Genomic DNA, 13,334 nt, shown 5'->3' on the forward strand with positions numbered 1-13,334 from the left:
ATCCAACTCAATTTTTGGTATCAGAGCCTATACTGTTTCGTTAAATTAAATTTATATATAAGATCTTTTGTCTAAAAAAGTCTCTAAGTCCATATTAATCTACTGTGAACTTTTAATTTCTTATTAAATAGTTGAACAAGTATTTTTGCAAGTTTATTTTGAATTCTAAGGTCAATATAGCATAAAAGTATTGTTTGGATCTCTAATAATAATATAAGTTATTAAGTGGTATAAAACATAAAGTAAAATATATTTTAGAGAAATATTGTGTTGGTCAAACCAATAATTGAAACTTTAAGGCTTGGTTTTCATTTTAATGTAACATTTGGGCCTTAAGCCCATGTATTTATAAAAATCCCAAAAAACAAAACAAAAAAATACACTCCATGAAGAAAGGAAATTGGGGAAAATCAATCAGAAGATGATGTCATTCAATATACAAAGATCCAATTGAACAACAATAGGTAAATCACCAAGAAAATTGGAATTAAATTCTCTGTTTTAAACATAAACGCAGTATTTTCAACGAGGTATCTGATCACATAGTTGTCTCCGAGCAACACGGCTTTATCAAACCTCGCTAAACTCCAGCTCCGGGCAGTGGGGAGATTGAGGTAGATGAGGGGCGTAAGATCGACGTCTGTTTTGCGGCGGCGACGGCGGTGATGACGACTATGGCTGTCACGGTGGTGGTGAAGCTGGTGGCTGTGTTGTGGCGGCGTTGGCGAAGATGGTGGCTGGCGGCGATGGTGGCTATTGCCGTCGCGGTGGTAGTGGAGATGGTAGTTGTGGTTGTGGTTATGGTTATGGCCGCCGCGGTGGCCGATTGTGAAGATGGTGGTTTTTGTTGTGGCCGCGGTGGTAGCTGTGGCCGTCACGGTAGCGGTAAAGATGGTGGTTTTTGTTGTGGCCGCGGTGGTAGCTGTGGCCGTCACGGTAGCGGTAAAGATGGTGGTTCTGCTCTTACCTTCATCGTTTGTAAATTTAGGGCTCAAACCTGTTCTGCCACGTGTAATACCCATAATTTTAAAAAGATAGTCTCGGTATTTATGTAATACCCCTAATTTTAAAAGGATAGTCTCAGTATTTATTTATTTATTTTAATTGTATTTTTAATTATTTAATTGATTATTTGACTAATTGCTTATATGTTTAATTGAATTAGGTATTACTTGATTATTTGATTATGTGTCTATGTATTATTTGTATTTGTCTATGTGTTAATTGTTTAATTAGATTATGTACTTAAATGGTGTTTTGATTAATTGTAAATTAAATGTTTTCTTTTTTCTTTTCTTTTATTATTTTATTTTATTTTTCTTTTATGGTTATGGTTAGTAATAATGGGCCAACCAATTGAGTCACATGTACTACTTGGATATGAGGTTAGATGTGTATGGATTATTACTCATGGATAATTGTGCATGTATATATATAGATATATATTATATACATATATAAAAGGGAAAGTAATTTATTAATTACTTTTATGGTAACTTGGGTAATAATATTTAATCTGATGTATATGTTTTATATTTAAATAATAAAAATATACATAGATTTGATACGTGTTATGTTTTAAGTTACTTTATAATATTATAGTAACTTAAGTATTATTGGATAATCCATTAATAAATAATAGAATGTGTATAATTTATTTATTTAATAAAGATATACATAAATTACATACTTAACATATTTTACTTACCTTTTTAATATATATAAAAGGAAAAGTAATTTATTAATTACTTTTATGGTAACTTGGGTAGTAATATTTAATCTGATGTTTATATTTTATATTTAAATAATAAAAATATACATATATTTTATACGTGTTATGTTTTGAGTTACTTTATAATATTATGGTAACTTAAGTATTATTGGATAATCCATTAATAAATAATGGGATTTGTATAATTTATTTATTTAATAAAGATATACATAAATTATATACGTAACATATTACTACTTAATCTGATGTATATGTTTTTTATTTAAATAATAAAAATATACATAGATTTGATACGTGTTATGTTTTAAGTTACTTTATAATATTATGGTAACTTAAGTATTATTGGATAATCCATTAATAAATAATGGGATATGTATAATTTATTTATTTAATAAAGATATACATAAATTATATACGTAACATATTTTACTTACCTTTTTAATATTTTAATATATATATATATATATATATATTTTAAGTTGACTTGGATTGGGAAAAGGGTTTGGGTTATTTTATTTAATCTACAAATATATAGCTATAGGTTGTAAAAGGGGGTTAGAAATATTCACGTGATATATTATAGAGAGAGAGAGAGTTGGAGAGGGAAGGAGGAAAATGAAGGAAGGAGGAAAAAAACACTGTAGAGAGAAGATCAATGAAGAAGAAGTTTAACTTTTGATCCGAAAGTTTAGGGCAAGTTATTCTTCTATCTCTTTCTCTTTGATTCGTGTTTCTATGCATGCCTAGGAATTTCAGGATTTTTTAAACACATAAAATTAAATAATTATGCATGTTTAATTGGATTAGAATATAGGTTTTATGAAATTGGTTCATATTTGTTCTTATGTTATGAATTGATAAATGCATTTTGATTTGATTTGATTTCCGGTGTGAATTTTTATATGTTTACATTATGTATTTTTCAAATCTGTGGAATGATGGAACGTAGAAACATACCTAGGATTCCTGTACATTAAATAGGAACTAGGTTTGGGTTTAAATAAATTTAAATAGACTCAATCATAATGATGCTTGCTATTTGAATGTTTTAAACAAACAAATGGATTTAATTTTTTAAAATATTTTAGCAATTAAGATTAAATGTGTAGGATGAATTGGATTTGGAGAATGCTTATTTGACGGTATAATAAAATATCATCATGTATAATATTCAGTTTATTGTGGACATATGATATAGGAAGCTTAAATAAATAATAAGTCATTCATATTTTGTGATAACTTGATATCATATTATCATAGTTATTTCTGGATTGTTTGATGTATTTCCTTAATCGTTACATCAATTGTTGGATTGTGTGGTTTAATGCACCGGTATGGGACGGTGGCATTCTAGTGACGGATTAACTTATCGGTTAAATCCTACCTATTTTATATAAGGGAATGGATTAATTAAAATGTTAAGTCATACTTATATTCAAGTCAGGTTAGCTGAACAAGTTGAATGACTTATGGAGGATTAATTTATTATATAAGAGAATGGATTAACTAAAATGTTAAGTCCTACTTATATTCAAGTCAGGTCAGCTGAACAAGTTGAATGACTTATGGAGGATTAATTTATACTGGATAGGATGGTTACTAGATTATATATATATAAGTATGGTGTCATGATATGAGCTTGAGTCTAAAGATCAGTGGTTAGGACGGGTATATCGCCAGGGATGTGTAGCTAGATATAGTGTAGTTGTGTTCCCTAGTAGGTCTAGGTACTCATGCCCACTATATGTGCGCTTTGCATGTTGCCTACTATTCAGGTTGAGACAACCCTATAGTCTAGTGAGGTTCCTTTAGTGTATACGTGTTCCCTGGTGTGTGTGTGTGTATATATATATGTATATGGACTACTAGTTATTGTTGGATTGACTAGAATGTATACGTGTATCGGATCTCTGCTTGGACTGTAGTAGAGTAGAACTTGTTTGTGGGCCTGACCCACTATTATTTTTCAGGTGTTCGTCAGGAGTAGAGGTCGTTCGTGCTGAGTGAGGATCAGTCTACTTCATTATTCCGATGCTACATAGGAGTTCCTTATGATTCAGTTTCCTGATTTAGACAGTTATTGCTGTCATTGGTTTAGTTTGGATTTTCTAGGGGTCCACACAGTATGGATTCTCGAGTAGTTGTATCAGAAGAGTTTATTAACTAATGGAAATATATTATGAGGTTTATTATTAGATTATCATTTTAGTTTCTTGTTAGCATTTTATTTATTCTTCTTTATTCTTTTGTACTCTGTGTTTGTTTATTGCCGATTTGTTTTTGATATTCTCGGGTATTTGGGCGTGGGCCTGGCCAACCCACATTCGGAAATCCGGGGGTATCACACCACGTGCCTCTAACGTCTACCTCCACACAGTCGCTAATGTCGGCGACAGCTCTTACGCACACACAGATCAAATGAAAGCCCTTCACTGTTATAGCATGTTGACCACTTGCCGCTCTCCATCTTCTTATGCTCGATATGGAGACTTGGTTTTGGTAAAAGTACAACAATTTTTTTTTAAAAAAAACCACTTTTATGTTAAATTTATAAAATATTAGAGGTATTGTAGTAATTTAACATGGAGAGTTATCAGAATAAAATGTCAATCAATTTGGAGGGAGGTTAATATAAATTTTAAAACATTAGAGTTACCGCGTGTAATTAAGCCTAACTTCAAAAAAAGTAAGTGATATTATTTCTAATTTAAATTGATCAATTCACTCCTTAAAGGGTAATAATAATAATGTCCATTTACATGGGTCCCAATGATATATTATATTTGTACTGTTTAATTTTTATTTTTATTTTATTTATTTATTTATTTTTTTTTTTTTCCGGCGACAATACATTCATATTTATATATAATCATCTGAAAAAGAAAGGGAATAGAAAATTTTAAAACTTATTTGTTGTTTGGTTAAATAGAAAGAAAAAGTTATAAAAAATTAAGATTCTTGTAACCCTTTATTTTCTCCAGAATATTTTCTATTTTACTCAACAACTTCAATGATATTATTTTACCTAACAACTTCATCTATATTTGGAGATAACAACAAATTTTTACTTAATCTTAAAGAATTGGAATCCACGAACAATTTTATCATTGATAAAGTATTAATTAATTTGACTTTCATTGCCACTCGTTTTTTTTATCATATATGAATAATAGTAATTTGTAAGGTCTAAATTAATTGAAAACTTTATCATTTTTTAAATATATTTTATTACTAATTATTTATTATTTTATTATTTTTATAAATAAGAGTAATTTAGGTATCCAAACTATAATATGATATTTTCCTATAATTTTCTTGAATAAATTTTCATCCTAACCAAATCTAGACTAGAAAATAAATTTTATTTTCATTTATTTCACTTTTTTTTTTCATTTATTTATTTTTATTACGATTTCTATCTAATCAAATGGAGTCATCGTATAGATTATGTCGACTATTATTTTAAATGATTTACATAGTTTTGTTTTTAGTCGGATAACTATTTATTGAAAGACAAATATAAGTTGCTAGGCCCTCTTTTGTTGTGCCGCTCGGAGGAATTAGGTGTGATAAATTTAAAAGTTAAGTACTGAAAGTGTTAAGAATTCTGAATTTTAAGGTTGAGTTTTTTAAGCGATGATTAAAAAATAAATATTTCTTTTTATATTTTTTGATAAGTGATATCCGCAGTGGTACTTACCATTTTAAAAGAATTACGAAAAAATAAAATAAAATAAAAAATATATTTATCGAAATAAATATGTTACCATTTGGTGTCATTTTCAAGAATTCACTAATCACTTGTACTGCCTAACAAATAGGGAAGAAAAGAAAAGACAAAAAAAAAAAAAAAAAAAAAAAAAAAGGGAAAAAAAAACTTGACCTTGAGTAGAAGGAAGACATTAGTGAAAGAAAAGATAAGGCGGCAAAGCAGGTGCCAGTCCCAGACTCCAACCCAAAGCAAACACACAGTCATCACTTCCCGCCGCCTTATAAGCGCACACACAGACGGGGAGTGAGAGAGAGCACGAAACCTTTAGCCATAAGCAAAAATTGCTTCAACTTTTCTCTTCCCCATTACCACCATCAATCTGCAAATCAAGTTTCAGATTTCAAGATTGGTTCACCTCTGCAACGGCTAGTTTTACTCCCCAACAATCCAATTCACCAATCTTCAAACAGAAGTAGCAGCAGTTTTAGCTTCACAACGAAAATGATAAATTTTCAAATCATCCCAGCTTTTTCTTGATTCGCCTGGAGTTCACCAAGGCCCGGCTTGTTTCTATGCTCTAAGTGCAAAGCTTGTTGAAAGAGCAGGCTTTGATTTATGCTTTACAAGTGGTATGTGGTCCATTTCATTGATTTGAATTGTTCTTTTCTTGTACCATCATTACATGATTTGGTTTTGCTTGGAATTGAATTGTTAGTTATATTGATACCAAATAGTTACTATTAGGCACTCTGAACTTTGATCCCATTGTTGGGTTTTTAGTGACTTTGAAATGTGGGGGGTTTTATTTGGGGATTGTTCTTCATTCTAACAATTTACTTTGATCACAAAACCAGGATAAACAAAGAAAAATAAATGGTTTGGTTTGATCACAATTCTTGTTGTGGAAGAGAGTGAATCATTGTTGATTGATATTCTTACAGTTTTTAAATAATAGGGTTTAATTTTTTTCTTTTTTTTTACAAGACAGTGGATTTTAGGATATTCCGAGAAATAAAAGGAAAAATTTGTGTTATTTGCTGAAAACTCTAGTTGGGATGGTTTACTCTGGGTATTGGAGATAATTGTTTGTACTCCCAAACGTCTGAGTCAATTTATCTCATTGCTACTCTAGTGATGGTTTGTATTTTCTGCAAGATGAAAAGTGTTCTTGAAATATAAACAAAATAGGACAAGAAGATTCAAACTTCAGTTTCTCACTCGCTTTATTGAAAGGTTAGGGGTTTATCATCTAATCTCGCATTTGGTTCTAATGTGACTATATTTTCTTTTTTGGTTATTGCATAATGATAGGGAGTTATTTTAGATAATTGTTTCCTCAACATTTTCATCTATTGAAGGACAAACTAGTTGATGGCATTTTATGCTTTTGTAAGGATTTGGAATATCAGCTGCTCCGTTGGGGTTGCCAGATACATGACTTATTTCTTATGGAGAAATGGTAGATCAAGGGCAACAAATTACTCAAGCTGCGTCCATTCCTGTCATTGGGGACGGTGATAATGGATATGGTAACATTATGAATGTTAAGAGAACTGTCAAAGGATATATAAGAGCTGGCTTTGCAGGAATTATTCTTGAAGATAGGTTCATATTACTAATTTTTGGTTCTTTTTTTTTTTTCCTTCCTAGTGTGTGTGGGTGGTTCTTTTTTATAATTTTTTGGTTAATTTTATCTCTCTTCCTCACCTATTCATGTCTATATCAGTATTTCTACTGCTCTTTGGATTAATTTTGACTTGGGAAAGTTTTCAATGCTGCTTTCAGATCATTTTCATATTGGACTAAGAGATTAAAGCAGATTTAGTTTGGTTAATATTCCACTATTGGCCAGAGTTTTAGGGGTTTTGTTACATGGCTTTATTGTGTGTCCAGGTGCGGGATTGACTTTAGGATAGGATTTGAAGAATCGTAGTGTTTTAGGATTAGTTTGCCAAGTATGGGTATTTGGATCATTATTGGAGCAGTAAAAATATGATCTACACGTAGATGAACAAGCTATTGCTAATTTACATCAAGTATATTATTTATCCAATAAGATGTTACATTTGGGGATAAAAAGGACGTATAAAGTTTTGTTGTGGAAGTTGCAAGATATCTAGAATGTCAACTGTAGAGGGATCTGAATATGTCTACTTTCCCCTGTTATGTGTCATGTTGTATCGACATGTATGGTTGTGAATTTGAAGGCTCCAAGTAACAGTACATGGACTTGTTCCACTTTTAAACTTCCACTTTGATACATGATCAACATTTCCTTGCATAATCTTTTGCACTTATATGGCCCACTTTGTCCTATTGTCTATAATGCTGTCATTGCTAGGTATCTCCCAAAGCATGTGGTCATACACGTGGGAGGAAAGTAGTGTCTAGAGAGGAAGCGGCAATGAGGATAAAAGCAGCTGTTGATACTCGAAAAGAGAGTGGCTCGGACATTGTTATTGTGGCGCGAACTGATTCTCGTCAAGCGGTGTCATTTGATGAATCACTCTGGAGATCACGGGCGCTTGCTGATGCTGGAGCAGATGTTCTATTCATCGATGCACTTGCTCAAGAGAGGAGATGAAGGCCTTCTTCCTTCTGTGACATTTATCCTCTAGTTCCAAAAATGGTATGTCAGTTTGTATTTTGTGCTTTGGTGTTCTTGAGCATTGATTGTTGCATAAAAAATTTCCTTTATCTTGTTCCCTTTGTCAACTAATTGTATGTCTATTATAGGCTTCTATCTCTAGTATAATCTAAAACTACATCTTTAAAATTTCTGCTTTTAGCTCATTATTGTGTTTGACAGTGGATTCCTCTAATATTTCTCTTGGTTCGTCTTTGCAAACAATTATATTAAGAAATCAGCACTTTGTTGCTTTCTCCACTGAAAAATCGTATTATCACTAGTTTGTGAATGCTAGTATATCGGCTTACCTCCTTTTCTCTTCTGCTTGTCCGTATGAATTTCCTTTGAGAGACTGAATTTACCATCAATATTAAAACTTTGTTTCACAGTTGCGGTATATTATGAGAATTTGAGCAGATGTCACCAATCTTAATAAGACAAAACTTAGGTTACAGTGACAAATTGAATTAGGTTTCACTATACCAAGATTTTATGAATCCCAAATCAATTATGACGCAGTTAATTGGTTGGAGTCATTTTCAGCCATAATTTATGCTGAGACTGACAGGTATTGCAGTTTAGATGGGTTATTGAACTGGAAATGACTTAAATCTATTGAACATCATTACTCTTGCTTAGGTTCCCCCCGCATTTCAAAGTAGGCTGAAAGGAAAATTGGTTGGTTTGGCAATGTCTAGCTTACCAAGTGACATGTTTCTGCTTCATAGTTCAGTAGTGACAGCGTTGACCGTATGATAGTGCTTCATGCCCTATCTTTTGTTTGTTCTGCACATGCATTGAATAATGGGGGAATGTCAACTTACTTATTAACAAGGTTGAATTGCATGAGCACTGTAGGAATTTATGTTGCCATATTAAATAAACTGTGCCAACTAATGAAACTCTTTAATACCTGTGTAGGCTAATATGCTTGAAGGAGGAGGGAAAACACCAATACTTAATCCAATTGAACTAGAGGATTTTGGATATAAAATTGTGGCATATCCCCTTTCCTTGATGGGGGTTTCTGTACGTGCAATGCAGGTCAGTTGTTCAAAATTTTCTTTCAATACAATTGCATGAAAAAGAAAAAAAATTAGAAACTGAATTTTGCCAGATTAAATGTCAAATTTGTATAAAGATTTTAGCTTGTAAAATCCATACTCATTATTTTAAATTATGTTGTGTGAGATTTTTTCATCTGGCTGAATTAGTAATGTATTTGGTAATCGATTTTGGTCTGGTTTTGAGACTATTGTGTTACTTCTGCAACTTATTCATTTGTGATTTCATTTCAAAAGGCTAGTGAGTAACTTCTATCAACTATCTGCAGGATGCGCTAATGGCCATCAGAGGGGGTCGTATACCTCCTCCTGGAAGCATGCCGTCTTTCGAAGAAATTAAAGAATTATTAGGTTTCAACTTACTATGAGGAAGAGAAGCAGCATGCCACTAGCACCCGTCAACTTTATTCGCAGTGAGGTGGGTGAAAATTAGGCCACTTTAAGTTAAAGCATCTCTGTTGTTTTTATGGAGAACTGTTAATCCACTAAGGTTTTTTTTACCAAGATAGTTTCGTCTTACTAGGCTTCGGGTATAGTGGTCTTCCTTGAATGTACTATCAAATTGTCATGTCAGTGGTTATGGCCTAAATAGACATCTGTGACCCCTTCCTTATTTATTTATTAAATATTAGGATATGTTTCAGCAAGCAGCAATGCATATAGTATTCAACAGAGGGATCAAGATGATACAGAGCAGAGAGGACAAAGTCCACAAGCTCCTGCGGTTGAAGTGATAACTCCTGATGTGTACAATAACTATGGTGCAGATGGTTCAAGGGGTTCTTTTTCGGGGATCTGGTCTCGGTCATTGAGAGTCAAAATTACTGGCTGAGATGGATTTGAAAAACTTGATGTTCGGATTCCTGTAAGTTATCTATCTTCTTCTAAGTGAACCTAGATACCATGTAAAAAATTTTGCCCCAAGTGAACCTAGATACCATGTGATTGTTTTTCTTAAATCATGTTATGTTGGAAGCACAACTCAAAAGTGACAATGTTTGCATTACATGTTCAAGCTATAGTCGATCCTGATCAAATAAAGCCGCCTTTATTTTAGGAAATGTTTGGAATAATGCACCTGGTTGGATGGTTTGGATTTCCCAGCCCAGCTGATCTGGTTGCCCTCAAACTCTTAGGTGATTCCAGGTTCATACATACATATTTTAATATGTTTATTGTCCGAAAAATATTTGAATACCAGAATAAGGTCTGAAATTCTCTTTCTTCTGCCATCAAAAAATCCTAAACTACATTCTTTTTAATTACATAATTCACAAATTATTCAACAACATGATTAAAATAGTGGCAACATTTTGGTCTTTTTCGAATTCATTCAACATGATTAAACAGTGTTTTGTAGCTCTTCATGTTGGTCTTAACGTATCTTGGGTTCTCATCTATTCTTTACACCAATTTGTAGATTGAATTATTCAACAACATGATTAAAATAGTGGCAACATTTTGGTCTTTTTCGAATTCATTCAACATGATTAAACCGTGTTTTGTAGCTCTTCATGTTGGTCTTAACGTATCTTGGGTTCTCATCTATTCTTTACACCAATTTGTATATTGCATATTTATCCTTTGGGTGTCGTAGAATTTATGCAAGTTGGTAATATTTGTCATATATTCATGGCACAACTATCTTCAGTCATGTGCACAACATTTTAATATGGATATGTATCGTAAAGGCTTTATTATATAAGAAAATAATATATGCTAATATTTCCTAAAAAGCGCGTTGAATATAAAAAATAGCTGCTGAAACTTTATTGATATTATAATCCACTGGGTTATTGAGGCAACTATTTATGGAGAACTTTTAATCCACTAAGGGTTTTTTTACCAAGATTTCGTCTTACTAGGCTTCTGGTCTGGTGGTCTTCCTTGAATGTACTGTCAATTGGTCATGTCAATGGTTATGGCCTAAATAGACATCTGTGACCCCTTCCTTATGATTAAACAGTGTTTTGTAGCTCCTCATGATGCTCTTAACATATCTTGGGTTCTCATTTATTCTTTACACCAATTTGTAGATTGCATATTTATCCTTTGGGTGTTGTAGAATTTATGCAAGTTGGTAATTTATCTTCAGTCATGTGCACAACATTTTAATATGGATATGTATCTTAAAGGCTTTATTATATAAGAAAAGAATATATGATAATATTTCCTAAAACAAGATTTTTTCATATTCCAAAAATTTCAGAACTACGCAAGGCATTATTCTGTTAATAGATTCAAATTCATGGCACGAATTCCTTCAGTTAGATAGTCAACGAACATGGCATCCAGACATAAACAGTTTTGTTTTCGTCTTTTAGGCGTTATCACCTTAGGAACAATCGTATCTGCCGGCAAATGAACATGTTATCCCTTAAAGCGCCTGTTATTGTCACCCAATGCATCTATTCAAACTTGGAGAGTTGCATGCATTTGATGTAAGATTTCATCCGCGTGTGTTCGAGTGCATGTGTAAGTCATTCAAATAAACGATTGGCCGGTTCTGAAATCAAAATATACTCCAATTTTCTGTTCGTAGTGTATGGGGCCTTTTCTAATTTTACACCAATAATCTGTAAATGAATACAATTCATTCTTAAGCTTATTAGTTATATAATTTTGAAACTCCCAAGTGTTGTCAATTTTGTGCATAATTGATCCATTGGAGATTGCAATGCCCTTAATTTCCTCCTGTATTTGTATGTGCAACATTATTCTTCCTGCGTGATCGAACATATTTATATATGATATGAAATGTGAGGTTTAAGAAAACTGACCATCTGTCTTCTTCAGGTTGGATTTTTGGAAGGAATTACAAATATAGTTGCAGGTAATTTTATGTTTTCTATGAACTATTGGATTTGTTTATGTCTAGTCACTAGTCAGATAAATGTTTAAAAAGATTTTACATGTTCTTTGTGCACAGCATTGGGAGCTAGGTGTAAACATCAAGGAATTGTTGGATGATGCAGCAGCTTTAGAAGTGGGAGGAAAGCAGTTGTTAGATTTTAATGACACAGTGGGCGACAGGATTCAAGTCTTCTTGGAGAAAAGAAATTCCATTTGACCTCCAAAATCACCAATAATTGTAATTGTAATTAGTGAAATAAGAAGTTATATACATATATATATGCAAACACTGTATATGAAAGGGAGAATTGAAGAAATTTATCAAAAAGAGCATTTCTTGTCCTTCAAAATGCAGTGTGAAAATTTCGTAGCCTTTCTTGAACAAAGCATGTATTAATTTTTTGGCTACTCACCATATTGGCAGCACATCATATTGAAGCACCAGGCTCGAGTAAATGCATTATTATTATATACACTGGTGGCCAATTAGTCAGTCGTTGAGGCCTTCCTGTCCATTTTATGAGTAGTTTACAGTGCAAGGAAACAGAGAATACATGTCATTTGCCCACATAATAATTTTGTTCTCAATGCAAAACTGATCGACAATGTGCCAAAACATGTGTAGCACGATTCAATTCAACCTAGGAATACGGCAATACAAAAACACTGGTATAATCAAACCAATCAGCAGTTAATGAATTTTCTTTTAATACCGTAAATATATATATATATTCACCCACCCACCCGTTTTGATCACACTCGACATTGAAGCACTTAAATGTCAATTTTCTATAATTTAAATTTATTTGAGAAAGCAGGCCCAAATATTAATGATAAATTAAATGTCAATTTTTTTTTTAAATTTATTTATATTATAAACCATCTTATTTCTGGGGGATGGAAATCTAATGAGTTATTATATTTTTGTAGCAACACTCCAAACTGAAGTGAGAGCGAGATTAGGTGTCTGTTGCCAGTACATTTCAAATTCCAGGTGGATAAAAAAATGTAATTTCGACCAAGTGAAGGGTTAGTTTGGTCTTTAGGAGTCCTTTGTGTACAGTAGTATATATATATATTGAAAACAATAGAGATCCAGAGCCCTAGAGAACTAGAGCGCTTTTCAGAAAGCAGAGGTGAGAGATGGGATTGAAAGGCGCCGGTGGTTACAACATCTTGAGAAGGTGGTGGACGAAGAGGTCACCGAGTAGGTTGAAGGAGCGCATAGTTTTTAGCGAGGACGTGATGACGACGAAGGATGATGAGAAGCTTGTGGTGAATGACGACGAGTATGTGGTGGTGATCGGGCGGGAGGACAAAGAGGCTTACGAGAATTTGAAAAGA

General features: G+C 32.7%; 1 pseudogene; it reads left to right on the top strand.

The window, feature by feature from the left end:
- Positions 1-674: 674 nt before the first annotated feature.
- On the top strand, positions 675-12,392 carry LOC132273201 (uncharacterized; annotated as a pseudogene).
- Positions 12,393-13,334: the final 942 nt, after the last annotated feature.

The sequence above is a fragment of the Cornus florida genome, unplaced genomic scaffold, assembly GCF_030987335.1.
Source record: "Cornus florida cultivar Cherokee Brave unplaced genomic scaffold, ASM3098733v1 CherokeeBrave_3.0.0_Hap2_Chr09, whole genome shotgun sequence".
Lineage (NCBI taxonomy): Eukaryota > Viridiplantae > Streptophyta > Magnoliopsida > Cornales > Cornaceae > Cornus > Cornus florida.